At 42.4% G+C, this 16,566-nt stretch overlaps 1 long non-coding RNA gene across 4 annotated transcripts in view; it reads right to left on the bottom strand.

The window, feature by feature from the left end:
• The window catches only part of LOC128074926 (uncharacterized), a 57,549-nt gene that overhangs the window by 37,609 nt on the left and 3,374 nt on the right, over window positions 1-16,566 (bottom strand). For all 4 annotated transcript variants that reach the window (XR_008203517.1, XR_008203518.1, XR_008203519.1 and 1 more), the window contains exon 2: window positions 16,161-16,242. This is a non-coding gene — a long non-coding RNA (uncharacterized LOC128074926). The remainder of the gene's footprint in view (window positions 1-16,160; window positions 16,243-16,566) is intronic.

The following is a 16,566-nucleotide window of genomic DNA, read 5'->3' as shown; positions in this document are numbered from 1 at the left end:
ATACCTCTTCACAAAGAGAGTGGTCAGGCGCTGGAATGGACTGCCCAGGGAGGTGGTGGAGTCACCATTCATGGAGGCGTTCAAGAAACGCTTAGATGTTGTACTGAGGGACCACGTCCCTTGCAGTGCACCTGCGAGGAGCACTGTTACACAGGTCAGAGAAATCTAACAAACTCAGGCAGTTTGACTCCAAAATAACATTTTATGTTCTAAAGATTAAAAAAAGAAAGACAGACGATGAATCCTAACATTCCTGGTTTGGTATATTAGTTTTCTTTCCTCTTTTTGTTTGTTAGGTTTTCTTTTCTATTTGTAAAGTAACAGCAACGAGAACCTTCCCAGTTCACACTGTGGCCCTAAATGGTACTACTAACATATGGTTGCAGTCAGACAACACCTTCAGTAGGAAATGGCACCTTGTTACTTCCCAGATTATCTGCTCCCTATGGGGTAAATATCTCCAACATCAGGAATGTTTAGCATCAACATTCCTATTAAAGTAAATGGGATTTGAGTGAGGGTAAATCCAAGTGTGCAGTGCTGGGATGTTATACTTATAAATCTTCTGTGTCTTGTGCTATCTACTTTATTTGCTGACAAAAGACAAGCATTTGCTGCCAGCATAGGCTTCAGTAAGCACAAAAGGAGGGTGTGTGTTCAGCACTGCTTCCTGTAATGCTGACTGCAGCTATAGCAAGGAAGCATGAAGCAGGAAGAATTACAAGGCATTCCTCAGCTCCTCAGCAGCGCTGCAGCTGTGAGAGGGGAAGGAATCCGGCTTTCCGCTGCAAAGTGTGCTCTTCACCTCTGAACTGCAGTTACATGGCAGTCAAGCTCCCTTTTACAACAGCAGCACAGCTTTGTGGGCCTCTTCAAGGTTACTGCTCTCATATTACGCAATTTGTCTGAAAATTCTGTTTCTTCTGCTCGTGTCCATCCCACTCTGGGAGTGGTGGAGAAGCACCTCAATTTACTGAGCAGCAAAGGCTTGGACAGGCCCTTTCCTTTGGATTACTACCTAAAAACAAAGGGCTTAAAGAACTTGTCTGATTTTGGAAAGAAACATACATATATATATAACCTGGTAAGTGTAACCTGAATGTGCAGGACAATAAAGCAGCACTTTGTCACTTTGCTAGATGACGTGTGGCTATGCCTGGTAGGGGGAAGAAAAGGGAAAAGAATTAACTCAGTGTGCACTGTGATCTCACCTCTGATGTGTATTTAACATGATATTCAATGAGCTGAAACTTTGGTCTGGAGAGCCCCCTTGAACTAGGAATGGAGCAAGACTGGTAGAAAAGAGTTTTATTAACCAAACCGTCTCAAAGGGAAAACAAGGCTTTGGAGACACAAGCTCTTCCAATCTGAAACAAGTTTTGAAGAAGGGCTGTGAGGAGATCTGCACTGGTCAGCTGGTCTAATAAAAGTTCTTATATCCACATACAAATTATGTCTTGCTTATAGCCTGACATCATTACTACTGCAAATTACTGAAACGATATCCAAAACGGGATATCATTGCTTTAAAGGCAGTCTGTAAAGTTAACTTGCGTTCTTCCTTTCTCCGGTGCAAACCCCAGTGTGACTATCTCCTTTTGTTCTTGTATGAGCTACTGATGGCAGCTGCTCTGGAGAACAAGGCCCTAGCTCTGCCCCGAGGCACTTATTCCCTGGGGATAACACTGGGTCACCCTCAGTGCACAAGTGGTCTGAGTCTGCTCCTTTCTGCTTGGGAATGATTTCATATATCTCCAAGGTATCAACATTCACTGCAGAACTATTCGGCTCCAGCACAGATGATTCTGGTTCCTGATTCTGGCAGCCTGGGGACTACAGGAATGTGCAGTTTCACAACTGGTCTAAGCTGATCCACTGCTGATCTCCTGCCAAAAGGCAGTTCTCCCAGCCACGTGCCCATGCTCCCTCTGCGCTGACACTTGTGTTCCTTTGGCTGGGCAGACTGTGGCTTCGGGGGCTGACTGGTCTCAGAGCAATCCTCCCTTCTTCCTCTCCCTTTGGTAGACTTAATCTTTGTGTGGTTCAGCTTGCTGGCTGGGCTGTGCACCTGATAAGGGCTTTCAAGGTATCTTGCAGACCTTCCCAAAAGCTGTGGGGGGTTAGGGCAGGCAGCTGCCTTGGGATGGGATGCATGCATTCCTCCATTCCTTTGAACATAAAGAAAATGGGTTTAACAGCCATGTGTTACATAATGGTGCCATACATCTGATATACATGTAACTGAGGGGTTTTCCTATGGTATGTAGGCCTAAGGTGTTAACTGATTTACCATCCAGCTATACACCCATAGTCTTTCACACCAGCTCAATGCTGGTGCACTAGATTTAACACCTGCAACATCATGGTTATAAAATCATAGAATGCTCCAAGGTGGAAGGGACCTACAAGGAGCATAGAGTCCAACCCGCCTCCACACAGCACCACCCCAAATCCAATCCCAATGCCTGAGAGCGCCGTCCAAACGCTCCCTGAGCTCCAGCACCTCAAGGCCGTGCCCACCGCCCTGGGCAGCTGTTCCATGCCCACCGCCCTCTGGCGCAGCCCCTTTCCCTCACCCCCAGCCGCCCTCCCCTGACGCAGCTCCATGCCTTCCCTGTCGCTGTCACACAGAGCAGAGCTCAGCGCTGCCCTCCGCTCCCTGTGAGGAGCTGCAGTCGCCATCAGGCCTCCCCTCAGCCTGCCCAGCTCTGGGCTGAGCACATCAGGGGCCTCAGCTGCTTCTCATACACCTTGCCTTCTATGCCTTGCGCCAGCAACTCGCAATCTGGCTGTATTAGTTGCTGCAAGGTGTGCAACTCTCTCTCAAGGGAACAAAATCATATAGGAATACCTGGGCAAACATTGGCAACTGGCTGAACAGGACCCCTCAGCATTCCCCGAGGAGAGCTTGTTCCTCCTTTGCCATGTCAAGTCTGTGTAGGCACTGTAGGATGAAGCTGCATGGTAACGCACCTTCTACCAGGGTTAAACCACAGCAGCCTCTCCAGTAACCCTCCCCTGAAGCCATGATGGAAACAAGATAATAACGAGAGAGAAAATCAGGGTCCTGAAATGGCTTACAATTAGTTCTGTAAGAGAGGCAAGTCACTACCTAACTTTCTCATTATGTATTTCCATGAAATCCACCTTGGAATCTTTGTTCAGGTTACTCAGCGAAGTTGGCCTCAGTTGTTTCAGCTAACTCATTTGGTTCCCATTTCCCCACGCCACCGCTCAAATTCAGTATGTCAGAACATCTGGACAAGCCCAGAAAAGTGATATCCTTATTGTATATATTCCAAATAGCCTGTGCTCTGGCAGTCACTGTATACACATTGCTCTTAGCCACCCAACTCCTCTCAGTTCAGGCTCCTGGTTCTGGGTCCCTCTCTGCTGCTCTTTCATTCAATTATGGGGCTTTCAGAGTTCAAAGCTCTCTTACTTTCATTGTATTTCGTCTGAATTCCAAAAATGTTCACATACTTCTCTATGTTTAGTAAAGTTACAGCAACGAGTAAAGATCCCGCTAAGGAAGATGTTTGGGCTATAGAGAAATGCTGCCAACTACTGTAACAGGAAAACATTACAGCTCCCTTTCGCCCAAAAATAACATTTTCTTGCTGTGGGTAAATAGCTATTACAGTTCTTCTGGGAGCAATAATCACAGCCCTCTTCTTCTCCAAACAGAGCATGCAGGGAGGAGCTGATTTCCCAAAGGCATGTCCTGGTTGCATCTGCCACTTGGACACGAGCATGGGGAGCAGCCAGTGAGGAGCACAGTGGAGAAGAGAGCTGAGAGGGATGTTCCAGGGGATGTCACTCCTGCAACGGAACCACATGACAGGAACTAAAACAGCAGTTCTCCACCGCACTGACACTCAAAGCACTTAGTCTGGGCTCCTTTCTGCCTGGGAAAGGATCTTATCTTGGTTTCTTCTCTCTCTATTCCATGACCTGGAACCAGTAATTCTAAAAGCTGAGTCTGCTTGTGTGGGCAGCTGCTGAGAGGCAGACAGTATCCTGGTGTTCAAGAGATCTGGGTTGTGTCATGCAGTATCACCTCATTTCGTTGTCTTGATGCAAGTCACCATACCTTTTCCATTTCCCTATTTCGGTTAATTTCACATCTTGCTCAGGAATGTCACAGAGTCCTGGTGTCACTGTTTTCAAAACACCTAGTGAACAATGGCTTCATTGGAGACAGGGCTCCCAGGAACAAAATAAAGTAACGGTAAAACGAGGAGAATAACGCCATTTACCAAACTCTGTTACACCATGAAGAAGAAAGAAATAGTTATCATAAACAAAACTTAGTCCTCCAGCTACTATTTGGTATCAATCTGTGTGAATTTTGCTCACAAGACTTCCTTCCTTCCTAAAACATAGTTCTTTAGTGAGGTGTCAGAGCACAGTAATTTCAAAGCAGCTACTCCAGTTCCATTGGTATCAATATCTCCTGAGAAGAATGTTGGCCTCACTTGCCTTGTGTTACTTCCTGCCCCACTGTTCATCAGCTAAAGGATGGTGGTGATAACACCTAAGAAACAATGCATGTAGTGCTTAGAGCAAAAAATGGAGACAAGAGAAAGGAGTCCCAGCCATTGACAAGACACGAATCACTCCCTGCCCCTGTTGGTTTTTTCATTTGTTCTATTTGTAATGAAAGTAATACTGGTATCTCGTACTGCAGAGTCAGGATTACCACTTCAGTTTGTAAAATGCTTTGAGATGGTAAAAGCACATCTCAGCAAAAGTACAAAGCACTACCGGCACTTCTGAAGTGCCCTAATGAAGCACTTTCTGACCTGACACTTTGCACAGTTGGTCCCCGGTCAGCTCTACCAAAATACAAACCCTGTTTTGCCTGAACTATATATCACATATATAGCATAAAAATCAGCAACTAAAAACAAACAAACAACAACAAAAAAGCCACCAAAAACTCTAACCACCACCACCGCTGACAAGAAAACACTTTCAGAAGAGTCTGCTTGGTTTTAAATCACTGCATATCTCAAATTTAGGTTAATCAGAACACCAAAAAAAATGGCCTCAAGCAGAATTGATGGAAGATTCTCAGTCCTTTCTACAGCTGTGCTTAATGCTTAGTGCAGTGCAGCCAGGATCCTTAATGCCAAGAAACTGGCTAAGGTCTGCTGCCATAAAAACTACTCGTTGATCATGACAACAGCATGATTTAGCAGATTACATAACTGACAAGCTAGTCACATCTCGGTAGGCATAAAAACATTTATTTTCTTGTCACCCAGCAATATGACAACTGATTGTACCTGTTTCTCTCAAGTCTTGCTGCAATCTGTTATTTCTCTGCCTGTGCTCTTTCAGCAAGAGCTGGTGTACTGCAGAAGGGCAGGCAGCTCTGGATTCCTTGTGTGAGGCCCTGATTCTTAGGCTGCAGATGGTTGTTGCAAGCAATAAAACTCTTTTAAGGTACGCCCAGCTCCCTTCACAGTTTATGCTGAACATTTCCACATAACACGGAGCCTGATCTCCACCACACTGTTTCTCCTCCATATTACTTTTGGAGAGGAACAGGATTTTAAGCATAAAGCAGGTTACCTGGTGCAGTCAGGAATGAGCATATTTGAGCAGCTCCTCAGCAATGTCCCCTGTTTGGCATCATGGGGAGCTGTGCAGTGTGTGTTGCCCCTCACCACTGACACGGCAGTGGCCAGGAAGCTCTTCCACACAGGTTCTGGCCATAGGCTCTGATGCCCTCTTCTGCAGATGTGACTGCATTTACTTCTGGAAACATAGGGACTCAGTATAGGAAATGTGCATCAGATTCCTATCAAACGTTGCTGAAGCAGGAAATGCCTTAAATACATATCAGGCCTTGCACAGAATACCAGAACCACAGCCTTCTGCAACATGCTGTGATACGCATGTCCTCTGCTCATCCAGAACTGCTCCACGTTGTCTGTGCACATTACAACTCAGCCTCCCAGGGGAATGCTGTGTTTGCAGTAACATTTGCACACCAGCCAGCAGTTTGCTTTCTGCTCTGTGAATGGTGTATCCAGAAACTGGCTGCTACGCTGGTATTCTTCAGAGGGGATAATGCCATCCTTTTTCCTGCTGTTTATTGTTTACCAGAGGTGCCTAATTTCTGACAAACAAAAGAGATGGATTCTGGGCAATTTAGCAATAACCAAGAGCAGGATGAGCAGGGTGGCTTCGCAGTATGTACAGCATTGTGTGTATGGCTCAAGAAAAGCCTGGAATACTAAGCATCTTGCAGCAAGCCTTGGAGTTGCTGAAGCAGGGCCCATACACTGCCACATTAATGACAACAGCAACAAACTTCATCTGTCCTGCAAATCACAACCATAGTGTAGAAACCTCTCAGCTAGTGGTGGAACCACTGAGTGGGAAACCTATGACATAAAACACGTGAAAGGGAAGCTGTCTGCTGTGGGAAGGAATTGAGCGTGTTCAGCACATAATGGGTATGGCTCATGGGACTGTTTAAAAATCAAGGACTGCTTCTGTCTACTGGCTTGTTCTGTCAAAGTCAACACAGCAGAGACATCAAAACTTTATGCAGATGAAGTTTACTTAGGTACAGAGGAGCAGAACATGCCCTCCCACATTGATCAGTCATCCAGATCCAAGCCTCGTTGCAGAGATTTCTTTTGTTAACAGGCTTGCTTCTGAAACACAAAATCATGAGTGGAGCTGTATGGCTGAGGCAGGGTGGTCAGGGTAATGCGAGGGAGTGGCAAAGCGGAGAGGATAGGACAATTAGGTAAACATCATGCTCTTCTTGGGCCACTTCTTCATGTTGGGACACAAGCTAAACCATTTCAGTTACTTTGTTGTAGTTCTAGATACAGGCTAAAATACAAGGCGCATGAAGGGATAAGCCCAAACACAACAGAGGAAGCTCTAATATATAGTCTGCACTGGAGTAATGCTCATTGTGTGGGTAGAGTTCATTGAACAAATGGAGATGTTTAAACTGTAGGCGTCCATTTGTGAGTTAATCACCTTAGGACTCCATTTTAAGTCACAGATAAATTGGCACTTTTAGCATACATTAGAAATTCAGACTCAGTTGAGCTAAATTGTGCCTTGTAAGCTCCTGCTGCTCTTTGCTAACAGTAAAGGCAGGCAGGCAAGACCAGCCCACAGGTAGATGTCTGTGTGACAGACATCAAATGTTGGGTGAGCGAAATGATGTTCCACATGTCTTTGTTCTGACACAGGGATGCTACACACCACTGAGCTGCTGGAGTAGGGCTACGCAGGGTTCCTGGAATGTAACAGCAAAGCCCAGGGAGCCAGATCCAGAGCAGGAACACAGATGCAGTGACAGACACAGCAAAATCCCTTGGGAACGTGGCCACTGAAGCAACCATGACTTCATTAGACTTGCTCAAGATGCCCTCTAGCCTAGACCTTTCACCTCATTTAATGGTTTCTTGGCCTCAATCACTCATAATTCTGAAATGAAAAAAAAAAAAAATCTTCTGACTCCTGTTTTCGAACCAAGGCTGTTTGATTTGGAACACTGCATTGAAGTCTGTGCTACAGATTGATTTCAGGTTTATTATATTTTCCCCTTTGAAACATGCTACAGTAAAAAAAAAAAAATCTGTACACTTTGTCGTTTTTCATGTAGCCCCCTCCTCTTTTTTTTTTTTTCAATCTTAGCAAATGCTCAGTCTTTTCCACTTCAATAGCTTGAAATTCTCCCCTGGGAACCCTAAGCTCTTTAAATATTTTTAGGTTGCCAGATTTCTTATGTTCTCTCTCCAGGAAGCCAATTTTGTTTCTAAGCTCTCGAGAGTATCCCAGCTCCATCTTTTGCGTATTCACTGCATCACAATAAAATGCTGCCTAATTGCTGCCTCAGCTGAGTCCCAAAGGTGCTGGGGTTTGTCTCTAGGCTACAGTTGTGGACAATAAACTCTTCTTGGGCTGGAGTTAAGCCTTTTTATTATTTAAATCTGAGTCATGTAAAATTAGTTTACTAGCAAGTAACCCACAAAGATCTGGTAGGGAAAGAAACTCCCACATATTGTTTTCCAACACAAGGAGAGAATGATCAGATATAAAGATCCACAAGCAGCTCATAATATAAGACATAATAGAAAGACCAACATTTAATTCAGCCAAAAAGACCAGAGAATGTTTTTGTGAGACTTGCAGTTTGGAGTTCTTTAGCTTCAAATTGAAACTGGTGGTATGAAAAACTCCTTTTTATTTTCCTCTCACTTATCCATAACCTGAAATAACTAAGAAAGAGGGAAAGACAGCTGTAGATAACAAGTGCCAGATGAGCAAGAGCTTTCTGTTCTCCATCTACACAATAGGCAGAGTATTCACTGAGCACTTAGATAGAAAATTATCAAAAGTATACTAGGACTGAGTTGCCACACCTTCAGTAAGCTTGAGAAAAGTCCTACAGTATGGAACAAGTGGACTATACAGGGAAAGAGAATGATCCTCTTTTTCTTACCAGGACCATATTCAGCCATCCTCAACAGCAAAAAGAGGACAGCTGTACACTGCATACACAGTTGTTTTCTCCCTTTGTGTTCCTTTTTTCATCTATATTTTAAATTGCTTATTTCTCTTGTAGCATACAGCTTTTGATGACAGTGCACACTTCACGAACATTTTAGTGGAAAGATTGCTCAACAATTCTTTGAGACTATTTTCTCAAGACAGCACTTGTTTAGAGCTGCACGTGGTGCCATAGAGCCAAATGTGCCATCTTAACTGGACACATACAAAGCTGGATGAGATCTCTCAATTTGCTCAAAAATGTTAGACTGTCTTTTAATCAGAAAAGGTCAAACGATAGCAGGACCTGACACAGGCTTTGCGGAGGTCTTGGCAGTACACCTGTAACCTGGGACACTCGCCAGCGAGGACAGCACGCATCCACGTCAGTGCAAGCTGACTCAAACAGCTCTCATATGGCTCATTTCGTCAGCACAGAGCGTGTGCATAAAAGGCAGATGGATTCATCTGCAGTAACTGCAAGGAGACTGTTAACAAGTACACTCACTGTGCAACGACCCCTCCTGTTGCTGGGGTCTCTCATTCCTCATTTAGATTTGTCTTGATCACTTCTTGAGAACATAACAGCAGACACGATGTGGGCTGCAGAACCTTCGTTACTAATAGTGACGCACAAGGCAGGATGTGCAGGTCTGAAGTTGATTTTGGCAGGCAGCACTTGGAAAAGCTAGCACACGATTTCAGCCTTATTCGGATCAATGGGAATTTGCCACTGATGTCAGTGGGACGAACACTTTGCTCCACACCTGACTGTAATCTGAGAGCATGTATCTTGCAAAGCCTGGAGCCTCACTGAAAATGGGACCCCACAGAATTCATTGTCTGAAATGAAACTACATAGATTCTTTGTGCCTCCTTCTAGTTATCTGTAAAACAACGATGATAGCTTTGACTGCTAAACAATACAAGGTGTGTAGGAAGACATAATATCTTTTATTAGGCCAACTGATATAGCTGGAGAAGAACAGGCAAGCTTTCAGGCTTGTCTGAAATGCTTTGAGATGCTCCGATGAAAGGTGTTAGAACTGTGCAAGGGATCATTCAATTACGTTCTTCCTCTCTCTGGAAATCATTTAGTGCTATTTCAAAGGAAAAATGCTGTAGAGAAATAACTGACTTCTATTGCAAGTGCTGTCTGGAGCTAAATATCTTTCCTTCCTCTTTATGAACTAATCTATAGAAAAATATGTTTTAAATTAACATGTTAAGAATCATTTTGTGGCATAACGCATGGTCCTGTGAAATGTTCTGTATTAAAGGTAATTTTCAAGATCCTTAGGCAATACACACAAACAGAACAACTGGATTTTTCCTTGCCTTTGATGAAATTGTGGAAGTGTCACTGTAAGTAAATTAGAAAGTGTAGAAACCCAGTGAAAAAAGAAAGTGAAAAAAGAAAGATATGATACAAAAACTACATTATGCTCATAAACACTGACTAGCGAGTCCCTAGATTTTCACTGTTGAGTGTAGCCATCATGCCTTTGGAAGCTGTGAACTAGTAGGAGTCCATGAAAGGGTAACAATCAATCAAACATTTAATCCCCACCTCCCTCTGATTTATCAGAAAGAATGAATTGGGATTACTCCATCTAAATTAGTGTGGAGTGACAGAGTAACAACACAACAGTATTGCAATCGTAAGTGTACCAGGAAATATCAGTGCTCTTATGGAGTCGTTGGATGACCTAGATTACCGGGGGCCATGCAGATGTTGGCCTGGTTCACTTTCTAAATTCAAATAATATGGAACAAAGAGGAAGCTCCAGAGCTCTAATGTTCCCTTGCCTTATAACCTCCATCACAGTGTGGTGGACAGGAACAATGAGAGTCCAGGGTCAGGTGAAATCAGTTGCAATGCTAAAGGGAAAGGAGAGATGGAGAACAACCTCCACTCTCCCCTCATCCAACCTCTAGATTTTCACTCCCCTTACATTTTGTCTGTGAGGCTTAATTGTACATAAATCCCACTAGCATCACAACAGTACTTTATTTCAGTGTCAAGACACAAATGGTGTCAAGAATAGAGAAAATTAGGAGGGAACTGGGAATAATAATCTCGAAATATGCAAAATCATGGCAAAGAAAATGAAATAGATGCTCTTTGCGTCCACAAGGACAAGCAATTGTGTTAAATTGCAGCAAAGGTGATTTACATTAAGTATTAGACAACTGCCCAGAATTAAGCTGTAAACTGCCCAGAGAAACAGTTAAACTTTCATCACTGGGATGTGTAAAAGAAGACCTAAATATTATCAAAAGTTTTGTTATTTCTGATTGTCTGCTGAAGCAGAGAATACAGGTGGAGATTTGTTTGAGAAAGGTAACAACATATGAACAGCTTTTCCTGTATGCATTTCATTTTCCTCTAGAAGATACTGTTGAAGATTTTTTGCTTGCGTGAAGTTCTGAGAGTCATCCCTGTAAACATGTTCGGCCAAATCTGGAGGGGCCATCTGTCTTCTGAAGTGGCTGTTCCCCTCCACTGACCACAGGTGCAATTGGAGATAGCTGACTGGCTCAGAGCGGACACCTTATTGAATCTGTGAAGTCAGAAAAGACAACTCCCACCCTTAACAACAACATTGTGTCCTGTCCATACACTAAATGTATTCCTGTATACAAGAGTCAAATCTCCATTATTCACTCCAACTATAATTACTTGTTTTGCATGTATGAGGTGGGACCTGTAACACATAATCATGATGTTATTTATTGTCCTGCAATAGTAATTTTATCACGTTACAGTTGGATACCATATGGTATAATGAAGAATATAAGCATCCCACGCAATGTATGAAAAGCTTCCATACAACAATTAATTTAATGTACTCCACTTTTCCACTACCTCCCCACTGAGACTATCATTGAATTATATGGTATCTCACTAAGGAGAATTTTATTTTTAGATCTAAGAGCCAGTCAAAGCTCTGCTGAGTTGCAGGTAGAGCTACTAACCAGAAATGTAAGTGGCTTTATTTCACCAACATGCATGAAATACTAAGGTGCTTGCAATATATGGTATTAACCACTTCTGTATTCCAGTTCTATTTACAGCTATGGTATGTACTGAGGTAACCTGTATGAAACTATGTGCTTATGTCCTATTCACTCCATCGTAGAACTAAGCTAGGCACTTAAAACATCTACACTGTATCTACAACACAGCCAAGAGAAGCTGAGCATCTCCGCTGCCTGTCAACTTTCTCCTTTGTGATCCGTTTGGATACAGGTCTTGCCTTTAAGATAAGGCATGAATCCTGGGTAGTTCATTTGCAGGACTACTCCCAGATGACAATAAAGCCTAGAATGTCATATCAGGTATCCTTGGATCCCCGTTGTGCAACAGTGTCCCAACGGGTTCAGCAAATCCCCTCCTCCAAACGCCCTCACTTGTACCACAGGGCACGTAATACTACATTTCAAGTTATAACACCACCACTCTAGCAGGATGCTGTACAGCCTTCACACTCTAAGCTGAAAAAATACATTAAAATAACAACTCTGCTGCAGGACCAGGTAAATACCACAAAGTACACAGATAAGATCCAGTGGTGCAGGCAGAGCAGTCAGCAGCAGAACTCTGCAGCTGGGGCTGAGCCAGTGATTCTTTATGAATGTTTTCATTCTTACTTTCACGGAGAAGGACTGTGAGGTGAGACTACAGCCAGAAAAAGCAATTAGCCAGGTCAAGTTACAGAAGGTCATGGATAAATATATAACTAAACAATCTCTTCACAGGTTATTAAGAAATCTATCCTGATGGCTACAGGACTTTAAAAAGCAGCACCCAAGATGCCATGTAAAAATTATTAACTATTAAAACTTATTAACAAATTTCTCACCTCATTGGGTTTGTGGCCAGCATTCCTAACTGTTTTAAAAGGACACTTTTAAAGCATGATAGTTACTACAGTAACAACATGAAATGTCTTAATTGTTAGAGACTGCAGAAGTGTCCGAGCAATGGTCACTGGTGGCATCGAATCCCTCAAAAGTGATTTTTAATAATCAGAAAATGACGTTTTAGTCGGTCATGCTTGCAGCCAAGTGTGAGTGGCTTTAGAGGTCAGTACATTCCCTGCAGTCTGTGGTGCTAAGTATGGGGAACAGCCGTGCTGTCTGTGGGTGGGATTCATCTAGCCCAGCACAGCTATTTCCTAACTGACGTAGGCAGTTCACCTCCCTCCATAGCCAATGGAGAGAAACTGGACCTTATAGGACTGCTTCATTTTTTTCCTATAGCATACATCTAACAGAGGTTGACTGAAGCACCACTCAAAAGGCCAGGCTGTCCAATAGTTTTGAAAATAATCTAAGGCAATTAGCTCATGCACAGAAGTAAATCGCCTTTAGTGTGTCTGATGAAAGGGGGGGACTTCTTCAGCTACTCCAACTTGATTGCAGTTGCTCTATGTTAGTGACTACACCATGCTCTCATGTATGCTCATATGCTCTATTCATACAGTTTAACACACCTTTTCCTGGTATGTTTCTAAATCCTACATGCTGTTTTGTTAGTGAACTACAGCTATTTTCACACGAGTAACAGATACATAAGGTTAGACTATCTGTTTCTTACAGTGATGCAAACCATAAAAACACCTCTAGGATATTTTTGAAACACTACTGATACAAAAATAATGTATGTGAACAGAATGATGCTTTGATAAAGGACTTTGTCTCCTGAACTTAAACCCTGAAGCTGAATACATCTTGTTCCTGGGGGTACACTCAGCAGACAGGTCCCCAAGTTCAGAAATTCATTTCTGACTCTTGCTAAAGCTCATCACTTCCTCAGGTACGCAGGTTAAATCGTTTACAAAGTCAAACGATAAAACAGATCAGAGGTGCGGTCTGAATTAAAAGCAGCATCTTTCTCAGAGTGTCTTTCACCAACCTAGCTGCCAGTGCCACCACATAAACAGCTGTGCTGGCACAAGTGACAGTGATAAGCAAGTGTTGAGGGGTGGAGATTAGTTCACTGGCAACGTTAGTTTTGTTGCCAAGGAAAAGACGCAAAGAATAGCATAGAACAGCTCTCAAAGCTGAAGAGGCTCCTCCAGATGATAATTCAGAGCCGAAGCTTCACTAACATAGTCTGAATTGCTCTCTGGAGGAGCCTCTCTCACTCCTTCAACTATGCAAGGCATCTGGGGAGACAAGCCTCCTAAATTAGGCATCTAAGTTGTGTGTTTAAATGCATGCAGTGAATATTCCCTCCAAGAATGTGAAAGGGATGCTATAATAATTTAAAATAAGTTTAACCAAAGCTATGATAACAATGCCTGTTCTTTTATGAGATGCAGTTGTGTCGCTGACCCTCTGCTGACCCTCTACTGACACAATTGTTTCTCATTTATTAAATAAATGAACAGTTAACAAATGCACATCTTGCAAGTACAGCCCAAATTTCAAAGTTAAAAAAAGATTCCCTTTTTTCCCCCTCGAAATATGAATCAGATTAAGTTGTTCACATGGAAACCACAGTATATTCCTTACAATAATCACACCAGAAGACCAGAATGGGGAAACATGACCATTGAAATGATGACTAGCATATCTTATTTAATTTTTTTTTTGTTCTCCATAAGCACTTTTTAAAAGTCCATTAGTAATTTTGGCTGAAGTTTCACTAGTAATTTTATTTTGCCATTTACTACATTGCTCCTATTCTCTCAGAACTGCTTACGTATTGCTAAATGGAGGTAAGAAGTTCTCAGTGAATGGCAGAAGTCATTTTTTCAATACAAATGCACGGCCATTGGTTTGCTTACCTTCTGCACTCCTGACTTGCAGATTCCTGATACTTGCGTAAATACCAGAGCACAATTTGTTTCTCAAATGTTCCAAACATAACCACCATCACTGCCACTGATCACAGTATTATTCAAAGGGATGTTCAAGACAACCCTGAAAAGGATTACTGATACCTTGAAGAACACTCTTTATGTGTAGCTACCTTCTGTTCTGGATGAATGTGTTTACAGGAGTGGATTGTTAAAGCCAATTCATCTTCCAATATCTCACACTGCAGAGCTGGAACCAAAATACCTAATAAATTGAATACGCTGGACAAGCCATTAATATGTATTAGACTGTGCTTTGTTTATTCCACTGGTTTGGACACCTAAGCAGTGTGTAAAAAACTGCCCAACTGCTCCCGAATTTGAAACTACCACTTCTAAATTAGAGAAGTACCTACAGGGGAAGGAGAATAATATATACCAGCATGACCTAAATTTATGCCCATGTCTGAGTTAACAGGCTCAACTGAGATAACTGTTTGGTTCAAGCCATTGGAGGCTAGTATCCTATGGCTTTGTAATTGTTTCCCCTCAGCACTCATACTTCAACAAAACAGCTGCCTATGGGTCATGCATGCAACCACAGCTGTGCACAGAGGTGGGTGCTGCAAGCAGCAGTATGCATGGAGCAGCTGGTCACTTAAAACATCCGGACTGGGCAGCTTGTTGCCAAATGAAATATTTAACATCTCATTTCTGCCTACCTTGCGCTCAGCAGAAGCACCAACTGTGCCCGTTCTTCTACCACACCACTTACTAAAAACTAAAAGAAACTCAGTTATCATTAAGGCATCAACCCTTTTGTCAAATGTAGATGAAATTATACAAAAAGTTTCAGAATTACTGCAGAAGGACAGACTCCAGAATTGTCATATCTTAAGCACCACAGCCTAAAATCCACAATTCACCATGGAAGAGTTATGCTAACAAACATTTTTTGCTTAATTGTGTACCGCAGACAACTTCTTAGATGTCAGCCCCAGCACACAGATGAAATTCATGAAACTCTGCCACCTTATACCAGCAGGTGAGGCACCACAGGGCTGGGATGATGTGAATAAACTTTTTCTTTTCCTATCCCAGTTTTTAGGTAACAATTGCTGACACACAGCTTGATGGGCCCAGCTTCACTTTCTCTTAGGTTTCCATTGAAGTCTTCCTCTCTGACTATTGTCAGCTACTTTCTTACTCCTTCTCCAAATGCTATAGGAGATACAAAACCCTTTTGCTGATCCAAAAAAGACCAAGAAACACAACATCCTAATTTCTGATAATCCTTCTAATTTCTGTCCAAAGACTAAAAGCAGAATCACCATTTTTTCCAACTTACTGTGGATTTGCTACGACACAGTTGAAAGATCTACCTTTTTTCTACCTGCATTTTCTACTCTTCAGACATTGACTTGTTCTTCGTAAATTTCAATCAATTTAGTTGTAACTGACATCTTTTTCTTGGACTCTAACAACACAACAGACTCCTCTCAGCTGACTTTATGCATCTACAGAGCAGGCACCTAATTTCATGGTGATTGGCTTACTCCTCCTGTAAGCACTGGAAAAAATTAAACATACAACATAGTCCATCTTGGTCAAAGAGAGGTACCTCTCTCTCTCCACTATGAAGAAAAACTAGAGGAAGCCTAATTTATATACACGAGTCAACAAGAAGATATTGACATTTGAACAGTTAAATACAATAACCATTGGCCATCCCTACCCTCATTTTCTGACAGAATGGAAATCTCAACAGCTTTCCCTTGAACTGCTCTTCATTAACAATCCACTGCATTTGAAATGTACCTTGTATGAAAGATGTTGACTACATCCTTCTGTGTTGCTACTCCATCACAAATTCTGGAGGTTCAGGCTCTGATGGAGTTTCCTAGAAAAGAAATGAGTAGATGTGTCAACATGATAAATTTCATCCAATAAAAATATCTAGGCAGGAGAAGAATTACTATGTGTGTATAGAAATTAACAGTGTGTATCTACTGATGTCTTTACTGAGTTGTGCATATCTTCCCCTGAAGGTTAATAGCCATGAATATGTAACATCCTCCTTCTTTTCTCAATTGCCTCCCTATTGTTTTTTTACCTTCTGTTATTACAGCATTTCTCAGTGTAACCTATAAGACCTTTGGTGAAGAGTTATGTCTGCATGTGAGCATTAAGCATTATTACAAAGGCATAGTAATTCCAGCAGTCA

Source organism: Tympanuchus pallidicinctus, unplaced genomic scaffold (assembly GCF_026119805.1).
Source record: "Tympanuchus pallidicinctus isolate F22 unplaced genomic scaffold, pur_lepc_1.0 scaffold11, whole genome shotgun sequence".
Taxonomy (NCBI): domain Eukaryota; kingdom Metazoa; phylum Chordata; class Aves; order Galliformes; family Phasianidae; genus Tympanuchus; species Tympanuchus pallidicinctus.
This window is presented reverse-complemented; position numbering and strand designations above follow the sequence as displayed.